This window comes from Sylvia atricapilla, chromosome Z (genome assembly GCF_009819655.1).
Source record: "Sylvia atricapilla isolate bSylAtr1 chromosome Z, bSylAtr1.pri, whole genome shotgun sequence".
Lineage (NCBI taxonomy): Eukaryota > Metazoa > Chordata > Aves > Passeriformes > Sylviidae > Sylvia > Sylvia atricapilla.
In genome coordinates, this window is record NC_089174.1 from 52,737,409 (window position 1) to 52,751,034 (window position 13,626).

Consider the following 13,626-nt stretch of genomic DNA (forward strand, 5'->3'; position numbering starts at 1 on the left):
GGCTCCAAATTATACTTTCTGCCCAATGTCAAAGTCTGATGGAGGTATGCCAGAAAGTATGCAGCCCTGGGACCACCATGAGCCACACACTGAGGAATACTTGATTACCTTGAAAAAGGTGATTTTAGAAAGATTTTACTTTTGAAGGAAAAATATCAGATAGAAATACTTCTGGGAATGTGCATATCTTTCTTTAGCTCTGACAACCACATTTGCTGCAAATTCAGTCCTGAAAATTCTTACTCCTTGCCCACTTCGCTTATCTTTTTCAACAGACTGAGGAAAAATTGTGTAAAATTGAAATCATGTCAGAGTCTCATAACTCAAGTGGTTGATGTGAACTCTTGGTTTAATTTCACTCCTGCTTTTGAAGATAGGTCAGAGAAATACTGTGGTCCCGTTAAAATAAACCGTTGATTTTTACATGTGAGAATATGGGCACAGAGCTGACACCAATTTTTTTGTTGAAACTTTTTTGTGGTAACAAAGTATTTTTTAACTAAAAAAGATTTTTGAAAATAAATCCATTTGCTGTGGAGATGACAAATAAATATAGTTAAGAAATACAAATGAGGAGAAAATACCCAAACCATTAAAATATTAAAACTAGAAATAGACATTTGGAAATCCTGGTGCAGGCCCCAAATATTGCAGATTTAATAACATAAATAATTTTCCTTCTTTTGTGACCACTCCCTGAATACAGACTTAGCTGATGATGTTGGAAATAAAACAGGACACTTCAAGAAAAATGTGATCTAACCAGGGAAATTAAGTCACCAACAGAACCAGCAAAATAGCAGGGCTCAAGCTACAGCCTGCATAGGATACCATGGCAACATCTCCAAATCAAATATCAGGAATTCAAATTACATACTTTTGTATGAATTTCTATCAAAAAGAGATTAATGAAAAATGTAGACAAGTGGCTTCACTTCATAAAATAGAATTTGTCAAATAAAGGGACAAACAAACCCCATCTTTTTCTAGCATTTGTTACTTATGGTATAGTTAATATTAAACTGTTACTGAATAAGTATCCAAATATATTTTGACAGAGGAGCGGTCTGAAAACTCCAGGTATGAATGTCAATATAATTTTTGCAGAGGTAAATATTGACAATCTCATAAGATTATTTGTCTTTTGTATCAATTGAACATAATATTTTAAAAATGTTGAGCTATACAGATGCATTGATGCTTTAGGAGGTGAAAAATTTATTCCCTGAAGCCATCACCACCTCTTGCACCATGGCATTCATCATAGAGTTGCCTTTGAGCACATGAACCAAATTAATTCAAGATGCAAAATAATAAAAAAAATGTCTTCCAGAAGAACACAGGTCAATTACATCCTTTAGTCCTTTCAACCAGACCAGATTTAATCCAAAGGCATTTGCAAGCTTTCCAAGAAGAGAATTTACTTTTTTAATATTTTATTTGAAAGATGCTAAGGAGGTAATTTTTCAGGTAACTGTACATTTAAGATGTACTCAGAAACCTCTATAAACTGTGGCAAAAGTACATAATATTTCTGACATGACCAGTAAAAAATCTAAATCATCTTCTCATACAACATTCACACATGTACTTCTTAAGAAAATTAAATATGGGATGAGTGCTGAGAAAATTCTGGAGTTTGATGAACAGAGTTTTCTTTTGGGAAAGGCAGAAACACATCACCATGAAAAATGAAGCCAGATAGGACAAAAAATAGAGTGGGAAACAAATCACACAAGTTTTTAAAATGTGATGAAATGGAGCTGTCAGCATTATCTAATAAGGAAAAGCAGACAAATAAACAAGTATACTGCTTTTCATAGATGAATATGCCCAGATCACCACCTCTCACTGCTACAAAGGCCATTGACTCCCATTCATTGATAGCTGTGAGTACCTTCACTTCTCCAAGTCCTTTTCTGAACATTTGCCCCTGGTTCATCAGTTGTTTGCCCAACCTGTCCAATGAATTTATGACTTTGGATTATGACCTTCTTTATAACATTGTGTAGTTAATTAAGATTTATGAGCATTCTACTCCTCGTGTGACTAAGAGCGCAATTATACCCACAGGCTCTAATTTCTTTCACATTGCAAAAAAACATATTTCTATTGTTTTTCAGCAGAGATGCCTATGTTTGCCTCGTGTGATTTTACAAATGACTTTTAATTAAAAAAATGATATTATGCCGTTCTTTATGGTGCACTCTTATCTTTTTCCCATGACTCTAGCTGTCAGAGGCAGAATGTTTTGGAATTTTAATTTCATTTTTCTGCAAAGTTCTTCCCAATGTTGTCCTTAATTCCTGAAACCTGCATTCCTTGAGTAGCTGGAAGCTGAAATTCATATATTATTTGGATGACTAGGCAATTTTGCAAGTTTCTGCAAAAAAGGAACATGTGGCAGAATTACATTGTGCAGTGTTGACCAAGCTAGAAGTGAAATAATAGCCATTTGAAATAATTTTTACCTGCTGCAGTATGAAAAATTTTCTCTTTTCTGCTCTTAAGGTGTTGCAGTTAGTCTGTGAAATCAGATCTATGGAAGATAGGCTTTGTAATGGCATCCTCACTCCAGAAAAGGGGAAAAGAGTGGGTTCAGCTAGTAACGTTTAATTTCTCAAGCCCAGACTGACACACTTCTTCTAAAGGAAAAAGATAGAAATAAACTTAATTTGAATCATTCCTTCAGATGAAATGGGGTTTGACCCACAGTATTTTAAGAAGCAACTTAAACGCTGAATTTTCTTCCTTCTTCATGGCCACTATTCATCTGAATCCCTGGATGCTAAGTGCAAGGTGAGAGAAAACGACACCAAGAAATGTTAAAGCCTGGCAAAATCTAGGAGGAGTGCTGCATGGCTTTCAGTGTTGCATATAGAAGCATGTTAACTTCCTGTACACACCTTAACTCTGTGGAATACTTATTTTTGAAGGGTGTTCCACCAGCAGAAACAAGGCTGAAAAAAGCACATTTTGTTATACACATCACACAATTTTATGAGTTCTAATGCTTTTATACATGGTTTAGCAGTACGGGTTTCTAACCCACAAAGGAGGTTTATTGACACCATTCCAATAAAAACAGTAAGCAATAGCATTAAAAGGCAAAATAATCAAGATCTCAAGAGAAGAGAGACTCAGTATTCTCTCAAATGTTTCTCCCACATTTGAGTGAAAACCTCTAATTCTCACTCCTGTTTATAATTGCCTTAGCTTAATTCATCATTAAAATTTTTTTTCCCTAATTACAATTTCTAATAATAAAGGTTAAACAGGGAATAGGTCAGTGCCACTCAGAATATCTAGAAACTGAGATATCCTTATAAACAGGACAGAGAGGTGTCATGGTTTTTACTTACGACAAGTAACACTTAGACACAGGTTTCTAGTAAAACCTCTCAGAAATGGGAATTAGGTTTCTCAGTGGCTTCTTTTTTCTTTTATTTTAAGAACAATTCTTGATTTGCTTTGAAGTCATTTTTGCAGCAAACATTTCAACAAGCAAATTCTTCAGAGGGAGAATTTGTAAAAGAAAACACTAAGCAAACAATAAGGCTTTATCTGTACTGACTAAAAGCTATTGTTTATCACTAATGAGTTTTCAAAAACCCACAGTTTCACTCAAAAATCCTAGCAGCAATGCTCATTGTTTCCTATGAAGTATCCAGCTAAGGTCAAATCTGTACCATACCCTTGTAACTGACTTTATTCGGTTGACCTTGTGCTAACTCTGGAAGTGCTCCATTTATACTACAGTTTTGCCTCAGCTATCAGCATGTAAAACACTTCCTTCCTATGTAAGAAAAACAGAGAAAAAGGAACTTATACAACTCTTCCACTTATGGGTGCTATCAGACTGCTCCAAAAGCAAATACTGTTAGACTATTCCACATCTCTCATTTTGCTGTTGCCATACAGAAGGTGTCAACAGAACCATAACTACTGTTGCAAGACTGTACCCTGGAACAAGTAAACACAGACTCTTCTGGCTATACTGTACACTGACTTCAGTACGGGGAAAGGGTCCAAAGTGAATCGCCTTTCCCAGTCACCCAGAGAAGCACAATGTGAATTATGGAGAAATTTTGTTTCCCCAGCAGAAATTCGTGATGTTTGGCTGACAACACCACTGATTTACATCCTCACACTGCTAAACTTCCTGTCCTGCATTTGGCCTGATAGATATTCATTCTGTAGAAAAGTGTTTCATATCCTTATCCATCTGTAGCGTACATCATATATCCTTGTGCATCCTGTAGCACACATCATGAAAGTTTACATGGCAGTCTTCTGCTGATGCTGTCACACATTGAAATAGTCAAAATGTTGAAGACACAAACAAAAAATATATCATATAATTAAAATGTATTATAGATATTTTATTTTATAGAAAAATGGTTCAGCAAAAGAAGACCAATGTTTTTTCACCCAAAGGTTCATGTAGATACTGTTTATACAAAGCAATGAAAGTATCAAAACGCATGTGAATGTGTCAAACATCTGCAGTACTTTCATGACATGAGCTTCCAATGCCCTTCTGGGACCTTGCCAATAATTTTTCTTATTAAAAAAAATTATTTCCACATTCCATCATGGTAGTTTCTGGAGGTATGCAATAAGGAACTAGTGTACAGTAAGGCAAATTAGATACAGCATATCTCTGCTTAATTTATTTAATGCTTTAATTACCATCTAGAGGGATTTTAATGATGCCACATTTAATAATCTGCATCTGTCTACATATAAGCACATGTATAAACTGAGTGGAACTTATTTTATTTCAGTGTATGGCTGGCAACCTGGTAATTTCATGCAAGAGGATGTTGAGTAAGCTGATTTTTACTAGTCCTCCTGCCTATTACAGGCTGATAGTCAAGAAGGCTTTCCTAAAAAGCAATTTTCCTGATGAGCCACTTCTGTGGAGTGCAAAGTCATTTAATCCCTTCCTCCTCTTCGTTTGCATTCAGAACAAAGGACCCAGCTACACAGGGTCATAGATTCAATATGTATTCTTCAAAGAGCTGTGCTGAGGAGGCAAATCCTCCACTTTTCTCATAGCCCACCCTTGACTGTAGTGGTCACAGATGTCCTTTCCTGGAAAATAAAATTGAATGATCAGAATAAAATGTACCTCCTAGAAAAGAAGTACTTGTAAATTACAAGGTATTTGGCTGTGGTGTGAATCTCTCTAAACACTAGAGTAATAATTTCAACTTTCTAATGTTTTCAAATTTTGTTTTGATGGGTTGATACAGTTTTAAGTGGACTGTTCCTTTAGATCAAGTTAAATATATATTCTGATACTTGCTGAATTTGAGAAATGAGCCTAGACTGTCTATAAGCTATCTCACAAATTCCCATTTTTGATAATTCAATAATTTTTTATTATATTTATCTACACCTGATTTTCTACTGCCAGTAGTGTGGGTGTAACAAGGATTCCTGCTTCAGTCTATGCTCTCCATGCCCAGGTACTGTAGCTCATGGTCTGTGGCCCTCCATAATTGTCCTGCAAACCAAGCACACTTGGTAAAGTAATCATTCCTGCTGCTTTCAGAAATTTCAAATTGTCACATTGCAAAATTTCAACCTCTAGGGCTATTTATAAAAATAAAGTAATACATTTATAAAGAGATAAACTTTATATTATATTTAAATGCAGAAGACATGTACCTGTGTTTTTAGAGGTTTAGTCTGACAAAGGCAGAAAACTTGACTTCCTTTAGAATGTCTTGTAAGTCATGAAGATGAAGTTGAAGACTGTGCAGAGAGCAGCATTTTAACTACTGTATAAGGAAATGTGTTTGGTTTCTTATTTAAATGTAAATAAGCAAGCAGTATGCAGTAAATAAGCAAGATTGCAAATGATTTTACAAATTTCACAGATAATTAATACTGTTAATCTATCCCATTTGCCTCTTGTCATAGCCTTTGCTTCTTTTGAATGTTTTGAAATCCATTGGGTTAGCAAAATGCTTCAGAAGGAAAAAAGAAAAAAAAAAAAAGTTTAGATGTTTGATGAATTGATGCCAAAATACAAGAGGGTTGTGCAAAATACTAAGAAATCATTGATACTTCTTTATATTGAGTGTTGATATTACAAACATCACGTAGTACAAAACGTGCACTTTTATCGGAACTTACTTTCAAGATCTTATTAACTTTAATAAACTGACCACAGAAATAGCATCTCAAAAGGGATCTAACCATTTACTTAATAACATCTTACATCTTGAAAGAAAGGATAACAGTCTTCTAGGTCTCATGAGCAATTACATTTCTCAGATCCTTTACATATATGCTAGGGAAAACTGCCTGTATTGTTAAGTAATATTCAACAGATTTGATTTCTATTTCTGAGGTAACAATTCAGCTTACATTAGTCTGAAGTCTTTCAATTTTTCCTTTTACATGACACTTTCCAGTTACTCTATTATAACCTTTTTTGTCATATGAGAACATACATATTTTTTATCGTATACTTCCTCTTTTGAAAGAATTACTGTCTTCATGTTACTTAATTGTGAACACTCTGTTTTTAGAAACTTGTCTCAGTCTCACATGTACCAACAGTTTATTGCTTTGCTCTTGACCTTGCCTACTGAAATGTCCCTTAAAGGTGCAAATAAAATTTAACTAGATAGAGAATAAGGTGCTGTTCTGTCATTCCTACTATTTTTTTAACTTAGGTATAAATTAGGTACTCATTCTGGGACCCCTTTGGCCAGCACATTCACAAATTCTGCTTTTTCAGTTGTTCACTTGCATTTGATCAATAAAGAATTTCTCTTATAAATTGTACTACCTATAGTCAAGTGATTCTCTGGAGCTTAGTCAAAGTTAATTTTCTCTCATCAGTGTTTCGATGACCTTTCTTTCTTTCTTTTTTTTTTTTTTTTTTTTTTAAATCAAATGTAGACAAAAAACCCAAACCACTATTTCAGAAATTATGTGACAATTTTTAGACTCAGAAGAGATTAAACTGTGGGTCTTGATATTTTATAAGTAGGCTTCTGCAGAGTAATGATAGAAAGTGAAGTTCCTGGAAAGACTGAAATATATCCAAACATTTCCATAATTTAATTTAACAAACCAAAGATGTCAATTTGTGTTTCTAATCCTTGCAGTAGCTTGCTATTATGATATCTTTATCAGTACAAAGATAGGACTCAGGGATATTACAGAGTTGTAAAGATAATGAACAGATCAAAAATTTATTGATGTGACAGAGATGGACATATAATTTCACTCTTCAATTCATCACATTTTATTATACAACCAAAACCGCTTCTGCATTATTATTCTAGCTGGGAAACCTACTTCAGAATCTCGTTCTCTGGTAAACAGTTCAAATAGAGCAGTCAGGGAGGGATGTTTGGTCTAAATATTTCTTCAGGAGTATTTTACACATTATTATTTTTAACATTGTTAAGAAAAACTTAGTCAAAGTTTCCTTTAAATTTGTTATGGGCACATTTTCACATAAAAGGATCACCTACAAAGCACTCCTAATTCTTGCAATTGTTTGTTTTATATGCAGACTATGCTTAACTAATGGGAGTAGGCTTTCACCATGTCTCTGAAATTGTCACAGTTTTAAACGTTTATACTTCACCATCGAAAGGACTTGACTGAGATATAAACGTTCTAGATATCATGTGTTGCTAGAGACTCTAAATAACAAGAGATTGGACAGAGAGCAATGACACATCTCAACCGATTCCACCACCATGACATTCTCCCTTTTATTGTTTTCTGACAGCAGATTATATAAATTCACAGTGTAGTTTACCATTGCAGGTCATACAAAGAATGCAAACAAGCCTTATTTATCTTAGTCTTAAGGTGGCCAAATTGTCAGTGCTACAATTCTACATTTAGAAACCCACTATTCCCTGGGACACCTTAATGTGAAATGTGAATTCTTACTGCACCATAACTGAATTTTTGCTGTGCCCCAGAGGCCCATAGGCCCTGCAGGCCAAAGGGCTCAGCCTGGAATTGCTCACCATCAGTCAATCCAAATATAAATCATGCCCTCACTCTATAAGAAACTCTGCAACAATCATGCAAAAGTATATGTAAAGAGTCCCTGTCAGAAAGAACTTAGCCTTGTTCATTACACTTATAAAAAATATTGCAACTTTGTATATTCTGGGATTTGTACAACCTTTAGCTAAACACTTCTGATTCTGTGTGGACTATAGACCCAAGGGATGGAAGATGCCTCTGTCAAGCTGTCAGGAAATAATTTATTCTGATAAATGCAGAAACGTTTTCTTTTTAAGTCTTCAAGGATATACCACTATCAGGATATTTGCCTTTGATCCAATATAAATGAAGATACTTATTCTGAGGAGTAGCATAGTTTAATTATTCCATTCTTCCTCTTGCCCCATTAAAGGATGCTTAACAAAATATGGGATTAAAAAATACATTAAATATAATGAGTCTTTTCGAAAAAGGGTTTACTTACTTTGAATATGGTGAAACATCATTCACGACTCTTCTGAAAGCATTTATCTTGTGAGAGATAAATGTCACAATGAGAACCCACACCAGTAAAAATTGATAGACCACCCTAAATGATGGGAGACTCTTGACATCTAGCAGTTTCAGGACATATGAGAAACACTTCAGAAAGGTATCTGTGCCTAAATAAGATGTTTGTCACAGCAGGAGATAAAGAAAGGTGGACCAGTTCCAGCCCCAGGAGTATGAGGAAGAGATCACTTCCACTTTTTTGTACCACCTTTCACATTCTGCTCAGCTGACAGACATCACCAAACTGAGTGGTACTGATACAAAGACCAATATTTTCTAAACTGTAAGTGCTTAAGAGTGAAGTTTGGTGCTTCCTCACGTAATACTTGCTATTTCATGAATTGGGGTTAGAATCCAAGCCCAAGAGTCATCAAATAAAGATTTCATCAAATGAAAGCTTCCTTGAACAGAAGTTTCTCTTCTAGGCACTTCAGTGTTTTTCTGTCAACACAGTGAGAGATTTTGAAGTACTGGGTTTCTTTAACCCTTACAAAACAAACCAAAAAAATCACCCATAAAAGCAAAGATTCATTATCAGGAGATGAAACTTTTGTATTTCTATTTTTTTCCTGCCAGGTGGGGGTGGGGTTGAGTGTAAACAATAGTATACAAAAAAAGAATCTTAAAGAGACTGGTTCACACAGAAAAAACATGAAAATTACTGTGTTTATAGCTTATTGCAAGCTCCCTAGTTGTTTCATATACAAGAGCATCTATGCTGACCCGTCATTTAATGCTGACATTGTAGAGATATAGCAGTTTTCTGTGAATAGGAGAACAGATGAAATGCAGCACTGGCAGATCTGGCATTCAATATTGAAGAAATCAAAGACAATATTTGCACCAATTTTTGGGTCACAAAGCTTCTGACTTATGCCCAGTCTGATTTAAAGTCCACTACTGCTTTCATGTCAACTCTACTTACAGTTTTGATTCACCACTACTGTCACAGAGAATATGTCATTTGCACATCTTTCCTTTTCAGTCAGATATTTGAAATAGCATGCAAAATGGGTTTTGAAAATTGATGTTGTCTCTCAGTTCCAGCAGTAATCCCAGGCCAGGTCACTAATTTTTACAAAATAAACAAACAAAATCCCCACTAATTTTCTGGTTAGTAGAGTTGGGAATGAACATCTCAGCTGAACGAGTAAAGCAGACTGAATGGAATTGGAGAACATTAAGGTTGCTTTCCTCCCTGACTTCAACACCTACCCCATTGTGTTGGTTTTGCACAGCATGACTTTTGGTGAGGCGGGAAGAGGCCAGCCATGATTTTCTGTGTGGAGCTGCTACCAGCTTCCTCCATGCCTGGCAAAACCAATTGCCAGCTGGCTCTGAGAATAGGCATGGTGCTAAGCCAACTAGAGAAGTTGGTAATGCCTCTGTGACAGCATATTTAAGAATTAATAAAACCCATGAGAAGCTCTTCTTCCTTCTGCTCTCTGAGGGGTGGGGAGGGGGCTGCCAGGCCCCATCCCAGCGTGGCTGCCGGGGTCGTGCTGCCAGGAGCCATCCCAATGCCGTAAGCAGCCACACAGCTGGGACCACGTGGCCTGGGCTAGCACCAGGAGTGCTCATGTGGCCAGGATCGATGCAGCCGGGACCACACCATGCAGCTGCTGCCATCTCGGCATGGCTCACAATCAACTTCACTAGCTTAGCAGCTTTTAGCCAGCCATGCTGAGAGCAGAAGGGCAGAAGTGGCGCCAGAAGTTGTTCCTTTTCAGTGCGCCACATGAGGAGAGGCAGTCAGTGCAGCCAATGACCAGTACAGCTTGCACAATGCAGGCTGAGACCACGTGACCAGCAGCAAGAGGCATTGCAAGCAATTTCGTGATGCGGAGCCTGGACAGAATCAACTTCTCAGGCCATGGAACTCTACAAAAATTTTCTCTATAAAAACAAACCTATGGACATCAATTCTCTCCTGAGTCAGAGAAAAAGGGAAAGGTGAAGACAAGTGAGAAGAACAACACGGCAACACTAAGGTCAATGCAAAAGAGGGGGAAGAGGAGCTGCTCTGAGCATCAGAGCTGAGATTCTTCTGCAAGCTGTGGTGAGGATTATAATACAACTGCTTCCCTCTAAGTCATGAAGTGCATGGGGGGATGCAGAATTCACCCACAGCCCATAAACAATGGTGCTTGCACTGGAGCATGGGGATGGTGGGAAGCTATGATCTGGTGAGAGGCTTGAACAGAGAGGGAGAACTCCTGCTTCAAGAGGTATACGAAGAAGACCTTTGTTTTTATACTAGAATAGATCATCCTTTAAAAATGCACCTCATGAGCAAATGGTCCATGAAAATGCAGTTGTGGGAAGACGGCTTTGCCCTGGGAGGGATCTACCTTGTAGCTGGCTTGGGCAGGACTGCTACATTGAAGAACAAGGCAAAAAATGTTGTTGAGGCCCAGTACTTCAGCCTGGGCCTCATCCATAGTTATCAATTTTCCAACATTGTTTATCAGGGTGGTACACCTCCTTTGACCTTCCTCTTCTGGTTAGAAGACCTTACTCTTATTCTTAGCATTGTTAGACTGGGTTCAGTTTGAAACATTCTTCTTATGATGACTCTATAAAATTCTTAAACACTTAGAAGAGGAATGATGACAAATAGGTTTTCATTTCTTTAAAGCACTCTCTAATACACTTCCTTGAACTATTTCTACAGTTTCAAAAGTGCCATGTTTATTATAAATCAACTGCAGCATTTTGTTACTACCAACATACACTAGGAAAAAAATCCTATTGTTAATTTTTTTGGTCAAGCACAGATTGTTAAATCTGTATTTCAGCACAGTATTTTAACAGCAATGTAGTTGTTTGTCATTCTTGCCATTTTATTTATCATTTCTTTCAAATTATTTGAATAAAAGATTGTATGATTTTTGCAGACATTTTGCAGACTTACCCTATGTCCTTGGGTCTAAAACAAATTTATTCATAAATTTGGAATAGAGAATTTTATGTAACTATAAATAAATTCAACAGTCTGATGAACAGGCAGGATTGTGTGATTTTAAATCAAGATCCCTCTCTGGAATCCGTAAAAATCATACTGCATCAGTATGAAGTGTAAAGAAGCCCAACCCCTCATTCATCATACTTAATTATAAGGAATAACTGGTTTTCTGCAATATGTTGTAAGACCTTGTACTGAAATGTGTCTTTGCTGTCTTTTAAGTCATCTATCCCTTTGTATTCTGGAGCTTTCTCTTTAACTCTACACCCTTGGAATTTGAATTTTCTGAAAGAAAATGCAGCATGCTGCTTCCCTGCATGATGGGAGAGGTTCTTCACGGCTGGGATTTGACAGATTTTTTTTACTCCATTATTTCCTCAACCTGGTGGTAAGTCTTAAGTCTGAATATTACCATTTCTGTCAGCTCTGAGGCTCTCAATGTCAAGGCATGAACCTATTGGAGTAATTTAAGAGAATGGCCACCAAGATGATCAGAGGAGTGAAGAACCTCTCCTGTGAAGAAAGGCTGAGGGAATTGGGATTGTTTAGCCTGAAGAAGAGAAGTCTTTGGGGTGACCCAGTTGCAGCCTTCCAGAACCTGAAGGATGCCTACAAGAAAGATGGAGAGAGACTGTTTACAAGAGCATGTAGTGACAGGACAAGGGGAATGGCTTCACACTGAAAGAACGCAGGCTTAGGTTAAGATGTTAGGAAAAAAATCTATGGTAGGAGGGTGGTGAGGCTCTGGGGCAGGTTGCCCAGAGAAGCTGTGGATGCTCCATCCCTGGAGGTGTTTAAGGCCAGGCTGGATGGAGTTCTGAGCAACCTTGTCTAGTGAAAGGTGTCCCTGTTCACAGCAGATGGGTTGAAAGTAGATGATTTTTAAGGTTCCTTCCAACCCAAACCATTCTTTGATTCTGTGACTCTATGACTCTGACACATTTTAATTAAACATCTGATAATATATAATCTTCATTATTGTTAATGTTTTCCTTTCTTTTATATAAGTATGTAACTTAAAAATATTTTTATGTTAGGTGTAAATAGGTGTAAATCACAAACACATACACTGATGTTTCAAGATGGTTTTACACTTTTCAATAACAAATATCTATCTTCTAAAATGAAATGGTAATTTTTTCAATATCAATAAGAAGGAAATTATTTTTGTAGTATTCCAATCCAGAAAGCTAGATGTTAAGCTCATTTTCCTGGAAATATAGTTCTTATTTTGCTTTGTGAGAAGCAATTATAATATATATTTTTTAAAAAATTAATAGACGAATACAATTTTTTCCCTGTGTAGTAACAGCATTTACAGCAAAATTACACAAGCCCATATTTTTCTAGATTTCTGCATCTACTTACAGCCTGGCAGAGATTACTTGAAAGCTTAGAAATAAAATAACTTCCACACAAACACAGAAATTACAGTGGAAGGCTAGGAGGCATATAAAAGTACTTTATTCAAACCTGAATCTAACCCAAGATTAATATTTTGATCTGCTGTATAGTAATAACTCAGTTTACTAGAAAACCCTAAGGTTTTGCTACAAAGATGGCAAATACAACCTTTGGAAGTCATACGGTTGTCTGTTTGAAAGGCTTTGGGAGATGAATGAACAGCAGTGGGATAAGCAGCCAAAAGAGGGGAACTGCAGAGTGTACTTCTCCAGGCACACCGTGGCATCCTCAGCTGGCTCCATCAGCAGTGCTACTGATGACTACTCATCTCTGAGGCCAGCTCTGGTGCAGCCATCCAGCCTTTTCTTTCTTGCTCACTTCCCTGCAGCCCTGATGGAGACCAGTGCCTTTGAACAGCGAAGTCATGCCTGCTCTCATTCCCTCTCCATATCTGGATGCCCTGTTTGGATAGACCTGGAGAGACCATGGTCAGCACCAGGAAATGTATAGCTTGTTTTGTTTGCAGTCACAGCCTGTAGTTCTGTCTGAGTTCTACAGCCCATATAGCAGGGGTGTTCCCAGCCCAGCCACCTACCCTACCTCTGGTGCACAGGAACAGAAAGGGGACTTGGGTCATATACTCCTATGAAGTCTGTATACCACTGCTTTTAGGAGAGCCTCTAAGGATTTGTATGTGATGAGAATTTCTG